The sequence below is a fragment of the Leuciscus leuciscus genome (genome assembly GCF_965113295.1).
Source record: "Leuciscus leuciscus genome assembly, chromosome: 18".
NCBI classification, from domain to species: domain Eukaryota; kingdom Metazoa; phylum Chordata; class Actinopteri; order Cypriniformes; family Leuciscidae; genus Leuciscus; species Leuciscus leuciscus.
The window spans coordinates 3,478,228-3,495,811 of NC_138742.1; the positions used below are offsets into that span (position 1 = coordinate 3,478,228).

The 17,584-nt window shown below is 43.9% G+C and overlaps 2 protein-coding genes across 7 annotated transcripts in view; both read left to right on the top strand.

The window, feature by feature from the left end:
* LOC309480260 (uncharacterized protein) overlaps window positions 1-17,584 on the top strand; it is a 104,817-nt gene that overhangs the window by 85,498 nt on the left and 1,735 nt on the right. The gene's annotated exons all lie outside the window — the stretch shown is intronic.
* LOC309480902 (E3 ubiquitin-protein ligase TRIM39-like) overlaps window positions 1-17,584 on the top strand; it is a 76,364-nt gene that overhangs the window by 57,045 nt on the left and 1,735 nt on the right. The window lies entirely within an intron of this gene.

The window sequence follows — 17,584 nt, forward strand, 5'->3', positions numbered from 1 at the left end:
GTTCCACAGAGTCTGCATGTTTTGCCGTATGCGTGACAATGATCCCTGCCTCTTGAATGCACATTACCACAGTATCGGCATGTCTTGCTTGGGTCTAAGAGTCTTGGTGAATTACTCTGCTTCCGCTGGTTAGGCTTGAATGGTTTCCTAGCAACAGCGTGAACCGTTTCGGCTGGGGGCATGCACGCAGTATCTATCGCTCTCATATGCATAGCGGTCTGTTCAGCTGTGCGACACATCTTCTCAACGTGGCATCTTGGACCTCCCTGTTCTTTTCAGCCAGGCCCGTGACCAGTGCATAATCCTCGAACTCTGCTCTGAATAAGAGTTAGCGCTCCAGTCTCCGTTCATGTTCATCGGTGACGGCGGAGGTATGTTAGCCGCGATGTGGGCTGGTACGCCGCCAGACGGGCGAGGCGCGGCCGCAGCATTATCAGCGTCCATAATCGAAGAAATGGTCGGAATCAGCAGTTACAGCGTGAACTTAAGGATGAACGCGCTAGGCATCATGTAATCTCCGGTCACGTTTCCTTTTACGGTCTATTTTGGACTTTTTCGACGACGAGGACTCCTTATCCTGTGACTCAGCATATGTATGGTCCTCCATTATAAATAACCGTACAGTGCAGCCTTTTAAACTTGCCGGCAGTGGTGGACAGTAACGAAGTAAATGTAATTCGTTACTGTACTTAAGTAGCTTTTTTGCGTATCTGTACTTTACTGAAGTATTTAAATTTGGGAAGACTTTTACTTTAACTCCACTACATTTCAAAGTCAAATATCTTACTTTTTACTCTACTACATTTTCAAAATCAGTCGTTCCTTTTTATTTATGAGTGGATAAAAACTTAACTGGTCAAACGAGCCACCTATCACAGTAGCCTACAACGTGCGCACTTTGTTTTGAACTTGCCTTGGTGGTATCTACTAAGCGCGAACCAGAGCCGTTAAATATGAGAGTTGCGACCATAGACAGTATATAAGAGGTTGCGACACACACGGCTTGTTCGACTTGAACCGGCGCTGCACAGACCGATCAGTTTATGACATCAAAGTATAGAGCGAAATCGCGAGAGCGATTGAAAAGCATACAGAGCCGTCTACTCTCTAATCGCTCTTGCGGTATTTTAATGTCATTCACCGATTGGTCTGTGCAGTGTGCCGTTTCAAGTCGAACAAGCCTACTGTGATCTCGCCGCCGCGCGGTCACGTGATTCGTGTAGCTCTCAATAGTTCCAAACAATTCAGGATTGCCAACTCTCACGCATCTCGCGTGACAGTCACGCATTCAGCCTCAATCTCACGCTCTCACGCTCAACAAAGAAATCTCACGCAAAAATAGACATTCTTCTGTGCTCTATTTTTTTTTCACTCATGTGCACTAAATTTCAGAATTACTATAAACAATTCAGGCTCTTAACTACTGGATGGACCACTAGTTATGGCGCAAATTAGTTAAAAATCTCCCAGAACCTAGAGCGAGCACGCATGCGAGACTGTCGTCCAAACCAACCGATAGCGCGCGCACGCACGGCAGAGAGGGAAAGTCTTACAACTGCGCATTTTATCAGTTGCGGCGCCTTCATCTATAGTCTACACTGCAGCACGACGTATATTCACATCAAATGTTAACGCAGAGGAACGGGACACTGCAGTTCACAAAAGTTCATTATTTGCATGTGCTTTAAAGCCTTGCCGGTTAAACATGTCATTCGCTGCTGATGCGCTGTTCAAATATGCGCTTTACTGAGCGCGTACACTCGACGCGCACATGCACTAAAAGCCTGTTACTGGACTAAGTTATCTTGTGAGTCTAATATTGCGCTAATACGCTGATTTCACGCAGCCGTTATTTTGAAATCGAAAGCGAGGCTCCGGTGGGAAGAAAACCGGAAGTGTCGCCTTTAATCACAGGTGAGTCGTGAATGCGATGGCGTATTGTTGTGTTTAATGATGTTGTGTCAATTCTAAAAATGTACATACATTTCTTTCATACTTTAGACTATATACAGTGAAATTCATTTATAAATAAAATATTTTTTTTATATATAATTCAGAATGTAAAAAAAGAAGCAGGAATGAACTATATACATATCCTATATTGAATATTAACATCCAATAGTGTAAATCGCGGCAGCAGCTTCAGGTTGGTAATCCAAGGCATTGTTGTTTATCTTTACTTCCGGGGTTCTTCCCACCGGAGCCTCACTTTCGATTTCAAAATGGCGGCTGCGTGAAATCAGCGTATACTGTCAAATACAGACAATGTTTACATAAACAAAGTTGGTTATGTCTAAAGTGAAAGCAAACAGAGAAAATTAATTAAAATCTGCTTGTCATATATCATATGCGTGTATATTAGACGCGTCGCGTGCAGTTCTTAAAGAGACAGTAGCCCTAATAATAAACATGCTGCGCTTGTCCTTAAAGAGATAGTTCACCCAAAACCAAACAGTTGCTGGTCCCCATTGACATACATAGTAGGAAAAAAATATACTATGGAAGTCACAGGGGTACATCAACTGTTTGGTTACTGACATTCTTTCAAATAACGTTTATTTTCAACAGAAGAAAGAAACTTATTCGGGTTTAAAACAACTTAAGAGAGTAAATTATGACTTTTTGGGGGGAGAACTATGCCGTTAATGTTAATAAAACAACAAAACACACAGAGAAAATCATTCACTGCTCTTGACTGAGAACTTTAAGTCTGTTGTGTTTTATTTTCATATTTGTCCATTTAATTACTTTCTTCAATTCTACTGTTAAATACACCTATAGCTGAAAAAATAAAGCACTGTTTATTTCATTTGTATATTAAGTTGTGTATGTGTAATATGTATCTCTGTTCTTAATTTTTAATAACAAAGAAAATAGTGACAAAGATTTTAGCTTCGCCACTTTGACCTAAATGTCTGCCATTCTTTTTTATTTTATATTTTGTTACCTATATTTTGTTATAAGGCTTTGTTTTTAAAATAGGGACATTAGTTTGGCTGTAATGCTCAGTCACATGCAAAATAGTAAAACCAACATGAAAAAGAATCATGATAAAATCGTGATTTTTTCTGAAAAACAAAACAAAAATTGTGATATTATTGCCATATCGCCCACCCCAGGTGTAAAAAAGTGCCTAGATGTGCTTAGATGCTAAAAATGTGTTATTATTGATCATTATATCACACTACAATTAAACATAATGAAACATTCATTTGAATTGAAATTGTTTTATTAGCTTAGCTAATATTATTTATTAGCTTTTTCTAGAGATTGCAGTCATGCATGACATGGTGAAAAATGACTTGAAATAATACTGAAAATAGGTTAAGATGAATGTTAAAGGTGTGCCCCCTAAAAGCACAAGTGGCCCCTGCCTGCCCCATACCCCCCCCCCCCCCCCCCCCCGTCGGAGAAGTCTCACTCCGAGCTAAACTGAAAAGTTGGCAACCCTGCAATTTGTGTTGCCAATGATTTTAAGCGGGGCAGAGAGCAGCAGCAATTATTGCAGCAATTATCGGTAAATACTGACGCATAATGAACATTGCTTATTACCTTGACACTAAAATTACTTGCATATAATAGCATTTTTTTTTCTGAGGAGTAGCAGAAACACTGCATTAATACGTTTTGGTGTTTAATTTTGTAGGGAAATTGGCTGCTCCCATAATGTAGTGTGTATATATATATTCAATGGCATTGTGCAGGTTTATGTGAATGTATCATAACATTAGGATGTTTATAATTATGACCATAGACGCTTGTGAAAAATATGTACAGTAAATACTGTAAATGTATTATACCTTATGGGATCAGTCCCCTTCCGTCCAAAATTAAACACACAAAAAATGTATTCAATTCAAATATATATATATATATATATATATATATATATATATAGACTAATTAATGTCATTTTATTAATAGATTGATGTGCCAAGAGTGACAGAGTCTTCACGTAGACTGAATTAAGCAAGAGTCTTGTGACAAAAAGGCAGCACTTTTACTTGAGTAATATTTTACCTTGAGTATCTTTACTTTAACTCAAGTACATGGTATGTGTACTTCGTCCACCACTGCTTGCCGGTGCAGTGACAAGCGCCTCTCACTGCTCTGCTCCTCCGCTTCTGCTGGTTTCAGTCACGTGACGCTGGCTCTGAACGAAAACGCGTTGGCCTAGTACTTTTTGTCCCTCTCTGCTATTATAGTTTTTCAAGATGGCGGAACTACATGGAAGCCTCCGTGGACGTACCCGTCCCATGTATATACAAATATTAAATTCTTCATTTACGAGGATAAGTCAGATAATTAGCAGAGGTATTTGTACACCATTGAGGACATATTTATGAATAAAAATATTGATTTTAGATAATAAAATACCTAAAAAACGACACATTGTACCTTTAAAAAAAAAAATACTATTTTAATATAACAATATTATACATGATATGTTTTTAGTAGTTTTTAAGGCTTTATTTCTTTAATGAAATCTACCTGAATAAATAATGTAAAATCTCCTAAATTATTTAATATATATGACACAATGAATTTAAGATAATTTAATAATAATTACATTTTTTCGTTGTGAAATGTGTTTTTTTATTTATTTAAGTTGGCACTCAAAAGTGTGTGATTTTTAGTCAATGGAAATGACCTGTTTGAATTGGACTTGTATTGTATTTGACAGTGATCCAGGTTTCTCCCGTTTTTTTTTCGTTTTTTTTTTCGTTTTTCTCCATTCTGTCACTGATGGAGTTCCCTTTCAGTCGGGTAACGTTCGACTTGTCGATCGTACCGACTGATGGGATCACGCCAGGGAGCCAGATGTCTTCGATATAGTATACAAATTAAGCCAAATGAGCTTTGGCAGGTGCCGCAATCCCCGCCCCGCCCTGCAGCGCAGGTATACAGGGAAGTGGATGCACCCACCATTCATTCTTTTCGCTTCGGAGCCGATCGGTTGTTATGCCGATATCTCTGAAAGTGTACTTTAATAACAAGCCTCTGTGTGTCGGCACTTCTGTTGGAAGCTCTCCCAGTGCTGACGTTACAGCGTGTGGTAGTGGTGATCGCGAGCTTCTGAATCTCTTAACTGCTGTTCTCACAGCAACCTTTGTGTTGGTTGGCTGACGGTCGGTTTAAGGGCGAGGAAAGTGAGTGTGCTCCAGCACTGGTGAAGGGCGTTATTCCAAGGAAGAAAACACTGGTGAGTTTTTCATCTTTCTTCTCCGGAAAAAGGATGTCTTTCCACCTGTGCGCTGCTGGATGTGGTTGTTCCCTAGCCCTCTGTGATGGTCACAATTTCTGTGTCGCGTGTTTGGGCATACAACACGCTGAGCCAGCTTTTGTGGATGGTGCATGTTTTCTGTGTGAAAATATGCCTATCTCGGTGTTGAGATCTAGACTCTCGTTCGCTCGCGAATGTAGAGTCCCTGATTTTGCGCCACTCCCTCGCGGGTGGTGTGAGACAGGTGATCGCAGAGTTGTGTTTGAGGCTCCGCCCGGAGATTATTCTCCGTGGACTCATCACTACTCCTTAACATCGATACCTTTGGATTCTAGTGTTGAACGCACTGATTCATCTGTAATGGGTGAATTAGACGTTCCATTGGAAATTCACCAGGGGGAATTCTCAAGTCTCAAGTCTCATTTATTTATATAGCCCCTTCTACTACAATGTAGACCAAAGGGCTGTACATCTAAAAGCAAGAAAAAAAACATACAAAAAATAAAATATGCAATGACAGAGTCAAGAATTAAAAGAAACAGAATACAAATACGTTTTCACACGAATTTTAAAAACATCAACTGACGGTGCAGATCTAATATCAGGGGGAAGAGCATTCCACAGTCTAGGGCCTACGACTGAAAAAGCTCGATCCCCTTTAGTTTTAAGACGAGTTCTTGGAACAAAGAGCAGTAAACAATTAAAGGACCTTTGAGATCTACCGGAGTTCATTGTCACGTTTTGGGTTTGTTCTTGTCATGTTTCTGTGTCATGTCTTGTTTCCATGTCTGTCATGTGATTCCCTGTTTGTCATGTGATCCTGCCATGTCTTGTCATTGGTTAATTGTCTGATCATTGTTCACAGGTGTCCCTTGTTTTGTCATTAGTCTGTGTATTTAAGCCCTCATGTTTGCCATGTGTCTTTGTCAAGTATTGTTTCCTGTAAATCTGCTAGAGTGTAAGTTTCATGTTCATGCCAGGGTTTTTGTTTTCATGCCACGTCATGTTTTTGTTTCATTTTAGTTACAATAAACTGCATTTGGGTTCTCATTTCTCAACTTGCCTCCAGTGGATCCCTTATTACATTCATAAGCAACAAATCCTTGATATATTCCGGGGCCAACTCGTGAACAGCTTTATAAACATATAACAAAACCTTATACTGTATCCGATATTTCACAGGGAGCCAATGAAGCCTTTTCAAAACAGGTGTAATATGCTCCCTTTTCTTAATACCAGTAAGGAGCCTCACTGCAGCGTTTTGAACCAGCTGCAATCTTGAAATAAGAGATTGACTAATTCCTACATATAGAGCATTACAGTAATCCAAGCGTGTGGAAATGAATGCGTGAATCACTGTTTCCAGATCAGGAACAGACAAAAAATATTTCATTTTCGCAATAGTCCTTAACTGATAAAAATCTTTTTTTACCACATTTTTAACCTGATGGTCAAACATAAGAGCAGAGTCAAAAATTACACCTAAATTTCTTATTTTCGGCTGAACGTATGTTTCCCATATACCTAGAAAATCGGTTAAACCACTGTCATCCTTCTTCATCCCAAACACCATGACTTCAGACTTGCTGGCATTTAACTGCAAGCAGTTTTGCTGTAACCAACTAGTCACCTCCTTTAAACAAGCAACCAGGGATAAATTAGGGCTTGATCCTCCAGCTCCAATCGGTAAGTAAATCTGAATGTCATCGGCATATAGGTGATAAAATATACCATATTTCTTGAAAATTTGGCCTAGAGGCAGCAAAAACAGAGAAAAGAGAATAGGTCCCAGAATTGAACCCTGAGGTACTCCACAATCCAGAGAAACTGACCCGGAGGAAAAATCCCCAACCCTGACAGAAATTGAACGCCCCCTTAAATATGAGGAAAACCATTTTAAAACGTCCCTCTCAGCCCAACAACGTGTTCCAAACGATTAATAAGAATATCATGATCAATTAAATCAAAAGCTGCACTAAGATCCAACATGATTAGAGCCCCAGTATTGCCCGAGTCTGCAATAAGTAATAGATCATTTGAGACTCGCAGTAAAGCTGATTCAGTACTGTGTCCTGCCCGAAAACCAGACTGAAAGACATCTAACACCTCGTTTCTAGCCAAAAAAGAACTTAACTGAGAAAAAACTACCTTTTCCAAAATTTTAGAGATACAAGGCAGCTTTGAAATGGGCCGATAATTATTAAAATCCAACGGGTCAAGAGTAGGCTATAATAAGACTAATATCCTTAATCCTTAATTGAAACCAAATCAAATTTATCAAACGTGCTGTCATTTTTTAAAATATCTCCTGTCAAGCCATTCCAGTCATGAAAACCAGATCTAATTGTGTTAACTTTGTCTAAAAAGACATTTAAAAACTTCTCACAACACTCAGTGGATGGTAGTATTGAGACAGTATTTGAGTTTAAAAACCTATTAATAGATTGAAACAAAATTTTAGGTGATTTTGAATGCTGTGATATAATTTTGGAAAAAAAGGCTGATTTAGCATCCTTTACAGCCTTCTGATATCCCATACGTAAATCACGTAAAATCTGTTGCGAGATCATAAGTTTATCCTTTTTCCAAGCCCGTTCTGCTCGCCTACACTGCTGTCTAAGAGCCCGAGTTTGTTAATTTAACCACGGCTGATGATTAACCTTACTATGCTTGATCTTATATGGAGCAACAGAGTCTAAAACTCCAGAACACACAGAATTAAAAGCCATAAGTAACTCATCTGGATCTGCCGTAATAGCTACAGACTCAGGCCATGATACATCAGAAAGAGTAATAAAAATATCACCAAACGCCTGAGGTGTAGACTGAGTGATTGTACGGGAGCGTATATAAGAAGGCTGATGCTCCACCTTCTCAATTTGCACATTTACATTAAAAGTAACAGGCAAATGATCTGAAATACAGGCATAATTAACAACAACATCACAGATAGACAGACCTAAAGAAAAAACAAGGTCCAAAGTATGTCCTTTTTCATGTGTGGGACCAAATACATGTTGTATAAAATTAAATAATAATAATAATAATTCGTTACATTTATATAGCGCTTTTTCTGAGACCTCAAAGCGCTTTACATAGAAGGGGGGAATCTCCTCAACCACCACCAATGTGCAGCATCCACTTGGATGATGCGACGGCAGCCATATTGCGCCAGAACGCTCACAACACACCAGCTTACTGGTGGAGAGGAGACAGAGCGATGAAGCCAATCAGTATATGAGGATGATTAGGAGGCCATGATAGACAGAGGCCAAGGGGCAAATTTGGCCAGGATGCCATGAGTCCATCAGATCAGAAAACTCCTTCTCCAAAGGCTTCCCAGGGCAGCAAATATGAATGTTAAAATCCCCAACAAGTAAAATATGATCAGACAATAATAAAATACATTTACATTTACATTTAGTCATTTAGCAGACGCTTTTATCCAAAGCGACTTACAAATTAGGACTAATTTAAGCGAGTCATCATAAAGAGGCAAAAAACAACAACAACACAAGAAGTGCTCAAAATACGAAGTTCAGGTATTATTCAGAGTAGCATAAGCCTGATAAGTGATGTTTCAAAGGGAAAAACATTGTTTATTTATTTTTTATTTTTTTTTATATTTTTTAATGAGGTTAAGTGCTCACGGAAGAGATGGGTTTTTAGCTGTCTTTTGAATGTTGTCAGGGATTCTGCATTCCGGATGAGGGTGGGGAGAGCGTTCCACCAGCATGGAACTGTGAATGAGAATGTTCTGGAAAGTGATTTTGTGGCTTTCTGTGATGGAACCATGAGACGTCGCTCGTTGACCGATCGTAGGTGTCTGGTAGGGATGTAGACTCGTAGGAGTGAGTGAAAGTAGGAGGGAGCTGAGCCTGTGATGGATCTGTAAGCAAGCGTCAATGCCTTGAACTTGATGCGAGCAGCGAGAGGTAGCCAGTGTAGAGAGATGAACAGAGGAGTGACGTGGGCCCTTTGGGCTCGTTGAAGACAAGACGAGCTGCAGCATTCTGGATCATCTGTAGGGGTTTGATTGCACATGCTGGAAGTCCAGCCAGAAGGGCATTGCAGTAGTCAAGCCTAGAGATGACCAGGGCCTGGACGAGAAGTTGTGTTGCATGCTCAGTTAGGAAAGGCCTGATCTTCCTGATGTTGTGCAGTGCAAACCTGCAAGATCGAGCTGTCTTTGAAATGTGGTCTGTGAAGGTCAGCTGGTCATCAAACGTTACTCCAAGATTTCTGACCGACCTTGATGGGGTGATTAATGATGATTCTAGCTGGATGGTGAAGTCGTGCTGTAGAGACGGATTGGCAGGGAGGACGAGAAGCTCAGTCTTTGCCAGGTTGAGCTGCAGGTGATGTTCCTTCATCCATGTGGAGATGTCCGCCAGACAGCTTGAGACCCGTGCAGCTACTGTGGGATCATCTGGTTGAAATGAGAGGAAGAGCTGCGTGTCATCAGCATAGCAGTGGTAGGAAAAACCGTGTGCCTGTATGATGTGTCCCAGTGATGTGGTGTAGATGGAGAAGAGGAGGGGACCAAGAACTGAACCCTGGGGAACCCCCGTGGTCAGCTGATGTGCCCTGGATACCTCGCCTCTCCATGCGACCTTGAAGGACCTACCTGTGAGATAGGACTCAAACCAGTGGAGTGAAGTTCCTGTGATGCCCAGTGATGAGAGGGTGGACAGAAGGATCTGATGATTCACAGTGTCGAAGGCAGCAGACAGATCCAGGAGAATGAGGACTGAAGATTTGGAAGCAGCTTTTGCGATCCGTAGGGCTTCTGTGACTGACAGTAATGCAGTCTCAGTTGAATGCCCTTTCTTGAAGCCGGATTGGTTGACATCCAACTGGTTGTTTTGAGACAAGAAGGATGTTACTTGGTTGAAAACAGCTCTTTCAAGTGTCTTCGCAATGAATGGTAGGAGAGAGATAGGTCTGTAATTCTCTACAAATGATGTGTTTAGTGTTGGTTTTTTGAGCAGTGGGGTAACCCGAGCCTGCTTGAATGTTGTAGGGAAAGTGCCAGTATGGAGGGAAGAGTTGATGATGTGTGAGTGATGGTAGAATTGTGGGAGAGATGGCTTGTAGAAGGTGTGAGGGGATGGGGTCAAGTGGGCAGGTGGTAGGGTGACTGGAGAGGAGAAGTGTAGATACTTCTTCCTCGGTTAGCGAAGAAAAGGAGGACAGAGGGATATTGGCTGTGGAGGGGGTCGGTCTGGGTTCCTGTGTGTGTGGAGCTGAGAACTGACCGTTGATAGCTGTTGTTTTGTTGGTGAAGAAGTTCGCAAAATCGTCAGCAGTTAAGGAGGGGGCGGGTGGTGGTGGAGGTGGACAGAGGAGAGTGTTGAATGTCTTGAAGAGGAATCGTGTGTTGGAGGAGCTGTTGATCTTGTTGTGGAAGTATGAAGATTTTGCTGCATGAACATCAACAGAAAAGGAAGAGAGGAGAGATTGATACATACTCAGGTCAGATGCGTCTTTTGATTTGTGCCATTTCCTCTCCGCTGCCCTGAGATCGGTCCGGTGTTCCCGATGAACCTCAGATAACCAGGGATTAGAGGGAGTAGCGCGTGCTGGCCTGGAGGAGAGAGGGCAGATAATGTCTAGAGAAGAGGTTAGAGTGGAGCATAAGGTGTCCGTTGCGGTATTCACATCCAGAGATGAGAATTGTGAGGGTGGGGGAAGAGAGGATGACACGGCAGAGGAAAGATGGGAGGGGGAAAGTGAGCGCAGGTTTCGTCTGAAAGTGACTGGTGGTGGGGGTGGTGGTGCAGGGGTAGAGAGTAGTAGACTGAAAGTAATGAGGAAATGATCTGAGACATGGAGAGGTGTCACCAGGATGTTTTCTGTGGTGCAGTTGCGTGTGTAAACCAGGTCCAGTTGGTTGCCTGATTTGTGAGTACCTGTGGTGATGAGTCGTTTGAGATCGAAAGAGGCTAGGAGAGAGGTGAAGTCTGTTGCATGTGGCTTTTCGAGATGAATGTTGAAGTCACCGAAGACTAGAAGTGGGGTGCCGTCCTCAGGGAAAGTGGACAGCAGCACATCCAGCTCATCTACAAAGTTACCCAGCTGACCTGGGGGGCGATAAATGACTACAATATGGATTTTAATGGGAGTTGTAAGTGTAATAGCATGATATTCAAATGAGTTGTTGTTGCATAGAGAAGAGAGCGCGGAGTATTTGCAATTGTTAGAAACGAGAAGCCCTGTACCCCCACCTCTCCCAGACTGGCGAGGGGAGTGGGAGAAGGAGAAATTGCTAGAGAGAGCAGCAGGGGTTGCTGAGTCTTCTGGACGAATCCAGGTCTCAGTCAGCCCCAAGATACTAAGAGTAGAATGAGATGCAAAGGCTGGAATGAAGTCAGCTTTATTGACTGCTGACTGACAATTCCATAGACCCACGGAAAGAGAGAGAGGAGTATGTGAGGATGTGAGGATGGGACGCAGATTGGCAGTATTGCGCTGCCTATTGTGCGTGATGAAAGGACGTTGCCGAGAGATAACAGGAATGTATTGAAAGCACATGTTGATTAAGGTGAACAATAAGATAAGTAGAGGGAAGAAGAAGGGAAGAGGAGATACTTAAGTGCCTTTCTGGTGTCCTTGCTCGGTGGAGTCGCGCAGGTAGAGTCGCTGGTCTTTACCTGAGTCGGTCTTCACACGAGGAGGCTGAACACGAGAGCTGAACGCTTCCGCTGACGCTTCCGCGACAGCGTGCAAATTACACAGATATACAGATAATGGTGTCACCGCTTGAGTGAGTACAGCTGTTTTGTTCGGGCAATTAAGTCAATAACGCGAAAATGTGTCAAATCGAAAGTGCTAGGAGCAAGGGCTTACGGTGCAAATTAGATTGCTATAAACATTTAAATTTTCACTCGCGGCTATTTGTCTAAAGTGCCAATGCGTCTAACTGAAGTACAGAATTATGTGAAGTTAAAATTAGGAAATAACAAGAGAATCGAAGATGGGCTTACCTTGACTAAAATACAACACTGAAATAACAGGAGAACAGGGTTTTCTAGAGAAAACCACTTGTGAGCTGCTGCGTGCCTCTAGTATGCTGCCCGCTGGTCCTAATGAAGTGATCTGAAGCTCCTCTATTTATATCTATCAATTCTTACAGATGCTGTTTCGTTCGGGCAATTAAGTCAATAACGCGAAAATGTGTCAAATCGAAAGTGCTAGGAGCAAGGGCTTACGGTGCAAATTAGATTGCTATAAACTAGGGATGGCCCGATACCGATACTGGCATCGGGGATCGGGCCGATACTGTCCTCAAATACTCGTACTCGTACTCATAAAAATTCGCCGATACCACGCACCGATACCACGTCCATTTTGCGAAACGAAACTGGCCGCCGCGAGTGCTTTGTCGAGGTGAACTGAGGCATAGACGCGCGAGCTGGTCGAGCACATGCCTTAGTTTAAACAGACGAGACATCCGTGGAAAGTTTGTTCAGTCGGATGTCAATGGCAACGAAATTAAACGAGGCATGTAGCTTTAGCTTATTATTAACGTTAACTGACGAGAGAGAGACAGAGAGAGAGCGAGAGCACTTCTGTTGAATGCTCTTGATTGCTGATCGTTCACTCAGCACATGTTATTTGGATGAAAACTAAATCGTATATGTAGCCTAAGTAAAGTAAAACATGAACTGTTACCTGACTGAAGTATAACGAGTGGTTCCCTACGTTATTACAGGACGTGTGCAGGTTAAGAAGTTTCATGAACGCAAACATCCGAAGCGCGCGCCCCACAAACCAGCGTCTCAGCGCGAATACTGAATTAAATTGTCTTTCACGTCTTGCGCTTGTACGGACGAATTCACACACAATGTAATAACGCCCGTCTTGGTGAGTATCCTATAGTAAACAAAGTCGGTTATATCTCAAATGAACGTAGCATGTTCAAGTGCGGTCTGTGCGTTCGGTCTTAAAGGGGCAGCAGTTTGATAAACCTGCTTCTGTGTTTTAATGCTAATCAAACAAAGGAGAAATAAATACTCACTGCTCTTGACTAAATAGGCTACCCTTTTCAACTTTAGAAAATATCCATCTATATATAATTCATACAGTAATGAATATGCTTTTTTCACATTTGATTACTTTATTCAAATTTCTGTACTGTTAGATACCCGAAAAACTCTAAAAACACTGTTTATTTCATTTGTAGCCTTTCTTTGTTCTATATTGTATATATTTGTCCTATTTGTAATTCGATTGTTTGTTTTTATTTTGTTACTGACTGCTTACTTGTTTTAAATTCACATTAATTAGGCTGCTAGTTTTTGTTGTAGTATCAAAATTGGATTAAATAATTGATATTTCACTGGTTTTGACAAACATTTGAACCGCTGACCCAGTCCTCAGCACTGAGCCCTGCTGAAGCAGCTCTAAATATGTGCTGTGCTATTAAATGAAAGATGAAATATGATAGAGCAATAGAATGAACAGTGACAGTAGGCTTACAGAAGCTCACAATGCATTTTAGCAGGCTTAATTAAGCATGAAAATAACTGAAAGAAATATATATATTTGATGAACAAATTAAGCCAACTAATATGATTTATAATCTTTTGGTTTATCTACTAATACATTTAAAAATTACAAATGCAGTGAAAATTCAGGTATCGGTTACGGTATCGGTATCGGCGAGTACCAAAAATTACAGTATCGGTATCGGACTCGTTCTGCAAAAAGTGGTATCGGGACATCCCTACTATAAACATTTAAATTTTCACTCGCGGCTATTTGTCTAAAGTGCCAATGCGTCTAACTGAAGTACAGAATTATGTGAAGTTAAAATTAGGAAATAACAAGAGAATCGAAGATGGGCTTACCTTGACTAAAATACAACACTGAAATAACAGGAGAACAGGGTTTTCTAGAGAAAACCACTTGTGAGCTGCTGCGTGCCTCTAGTATGCTGCCCGCTGGTCCTGGATAAGAACTATAAAAATAGTGGATAAGAACTCAGAAAATTCCTGAATAAAAACTTGGCTATACTTTGGAGGTCGATAAACAACTACTCCCAAAACAGACTTATAAAACTCAAGTCTTAATAACTGAACCTCAAAGCTCGAGTAACATGCGGTCGATAAACGGTGACATTTATACTGTTGCTTACAAACAGTAGCTAAACCCCCACCACGACCCATCAGTCTCGGGGTATTAATTAACATATAGTCAGATGGACAAATTTCCTCGCAAGGACTGCACTCATCCCGATTTATCCATGTCTCTGTAATAAATAGGAAGTCCAAGACATTATGCAATATAAAATCATTTAAGATGAATGTCTTGTTTGAAATCGAGCGCGCATTTACAAGCGACATCTGTGAAGTCTGTACAACCATGGGGGCCACTGTAATGAGGCCCGACTTTACCGTCTTAAGACCGATCAAGTTGCTCAAATCTGCACCTCTGACATGTGATGAAAACTTTGCATCCTGATAAAACCTCAGCGCTGACGAACCTCCATCCGGATACACTGGCAACAAATGAGAACATCGCCAACCCCGAAGATCCGCAGCACGATCCATGATACCGTCAACTGTTGCAAACTGCACAACAGCACAAGACCTCCGCAAGAATCTCTGCTTCACGTGAGCACCTGCACGTCTCCCTCGTCGTCGGCACCGCTTTTGCCTGCAACACGCACATCCATCCAGAGAACGCTGTAAATACGATGGCAGCGTGTGGGATAGGATGCCGACCACTGCATTCGAGGGCGAGCTGTATACTGTCGGGGACGATTCCCCCGTGCTGTCCCCCCTGGGTTGTACAGCATGGCCTGAGTCAGATCCACAGTCGTCAGCTATGCTGAAATGGGCCGCCGAGGCTGTCGGACTCGAGTGCAATTCTCCGCCCGGGCCCGCTCAGTCTCGGCTGGATGATTGGTTTCTTGGAGCGGGTCGGCCTCTGCCCACCGCTCCAGTACCTTTCTTTCCCGAGATGCATGGGGAGCTAACCAGATCATGGAAGGCACCCTTTACTGCTTTAAGTGACCAGGATGGCTCCTCCCCCCTCGCTACTCTTGAGTGCGGCACGACGAGTGGTTATACGGCGATCCCTCCGGTGGAGCGGTCTGTTCTGGCACACCTGTGTCTGGCGGCCGCTACATCCAACTCTGGAGTCGCTGTCTGCTTTGTCAGGCGCGGTTTATGGAGCCTGTGGGCAAGCCGTCGCCTCTATGCACGCCTTGGCCTTGGTGCCCAACAGCCTTCTGTAGCTCAGTCGCAGGTGGAGGAAGCCCGACACACCCTGCCGCGACGGCCTGCTGAGCCTCTCACCCCATCGCCGCTAGCAGTCACTGCACCAGCAGGTCGCCGAGGGCGCCCCCCTAAGGCAGCTCAGCCTGTTAGGCCCCCGCCACAGCTCGGGCCTCAGCATAGAGCTAGCCGTAGGCAGGCTGCCCAGCCTGTGTCAGATCTTTCCAGTCCAGGAGGCAAGAGTAAGCGTCCCTGATACAGGCCACCCAGGGTTGGGGACGAAAGTTTCTCTGGTGGTTGTTGTTCCACCATTGTCTCTCCGGAGTACAGTGGTTTCCGAATCGCCAAAGGGACAGAAATTCTCAACCCTGGGTTTCAAGAGGTTCAGATTATCAGACACCCCAGATCAGTCTGGCCTGCCTCAATCCCCTCTTGTGTCGCCAGTTGGCAGACGAGTACGGTTCAAGGACCCAGGTTTGCCTCCTCCCGTAATCAATGCCACCAAGTGGAGGCAGGTTCGTGTGATACGTACACAGACCCCCCTCCGGACCGCCTTAGGGCCCTCCGGGTTGGGTCCCTGCCCTCCACTTCGCTGCCCTCCTCCTGGTACATCAGTGGTGCCACGAGCCCCCCTGGTACGGTTTCTGCAAGCCTGGAAAGACCTCTGCAGACCATCCAGCTGGCTCCTGAGCACCATTGCACGCGGCTACACGATTCAGTTCCACCGGCACCCACCCAGATTCGCTGGCGTTTGCTCCACGGTTGTGAAGAGCAGATCTGCCCCAATCTTGCGTGCGGAAATTGCTGTCCTACTGGTGAAGGATGCAATAGAACCGGTGTCTGTAGCCGACATGAAGCGAGGGTTTTACAGCCCTTACTTCATTGTGCCAAAGAAAGGAGGTGGATTAAGACCAATCTTGGACCTACGCATCTTGAATCGGGCCTTTTACAAGCTCCCGTTCAAGATGATAGTACTCAAGGACATATGCAGATGTGTCCGTCCAGGAGATTGGTTTGCAGTGGTAGACCTGAAGGACGCGTACTTTCACGTCTCCATCCTGCCACGACACAGGCCATTCCTGAGGTTCGCGTTCGAGGGTCGGGCGTATCAGTACAAAGTCCTACCCTTTGGACTGTCTCTGTCCCCCCGCGTCTTTACGAAGCTCGCGGAGGCGGCCATTTCTCCCTTGAGAACTTCCTCAACTACCTCGACGACTGGCTGATACTGGCTCAGTCACGGGAACAGTTGTACGAACACAGAGACTTGCTGCTCCAGCATATCAGTCTATTGGGTCTTCAGGTCAACTGGGAAAAGAGCAAGCTCACCCCCAGGCAGAGCATCTCTTTTCTCGGTATGGAGTTGGACTCGGTCAAACAGACGGCACGTCTAACGGAGGATCATGCCCAGTCGATGCTGAACTGCTTGGATACGTTCAAGAGCAGGAAGGTGGTTCCACTGAAATACTTTCAGAGGCTCCTGGGGCATATGGCTTCCGCAGCAGCAGTCACGCCGCTGGGGTTGTTACATATGAGACCACTTCAGCATTGGCTTCTTGGCCGGGTCCCATGGAGGGCGCGGAAAGACGGCAGGTTCCCGGTTGTGATTTCTCGAACTTGCCGGAAAACCTTCCAACCTTGGTCAGACGCTGTGTTTCTCCGGTCCGGTGTGTCCATGATACAAGCATCCAGGCATGCGGTGGTGTTCACAGATGCCTCCAAGACAGGTTGGGGGGCCATGCACGATGGGTATGCAGTAACAGGACACTGGACAGGTCCTCAGCTGCATTGGCACATCAATTGCCTCGAGTCGGACAATACCACGACCGTGTCGTACATCAACAAGCAAGGTGGTACGTTCACGTCATCTGACACAACTCGCCCGTCTCCTCCTTTGGCGGAGTCAGAAGCATCTGAGGTCGCTTCGTGCCATTTATATTCCAGGTCTGCTCAATCGTGCCGCCGACAGGCTCTCACGACAGCAAATAAAGCCTACGGAATGGCGACTCCACCCCCAGTCGGTTCAACTGATCTGGGATCGTTTCGGAGCCGCACAGGTAGACCTGTTTGCCTCTCCAGAAACGACCCACTGCCAGTTGTTTTATTCACTAACCAAGGACTCTCTCGGTGTGGATGCACT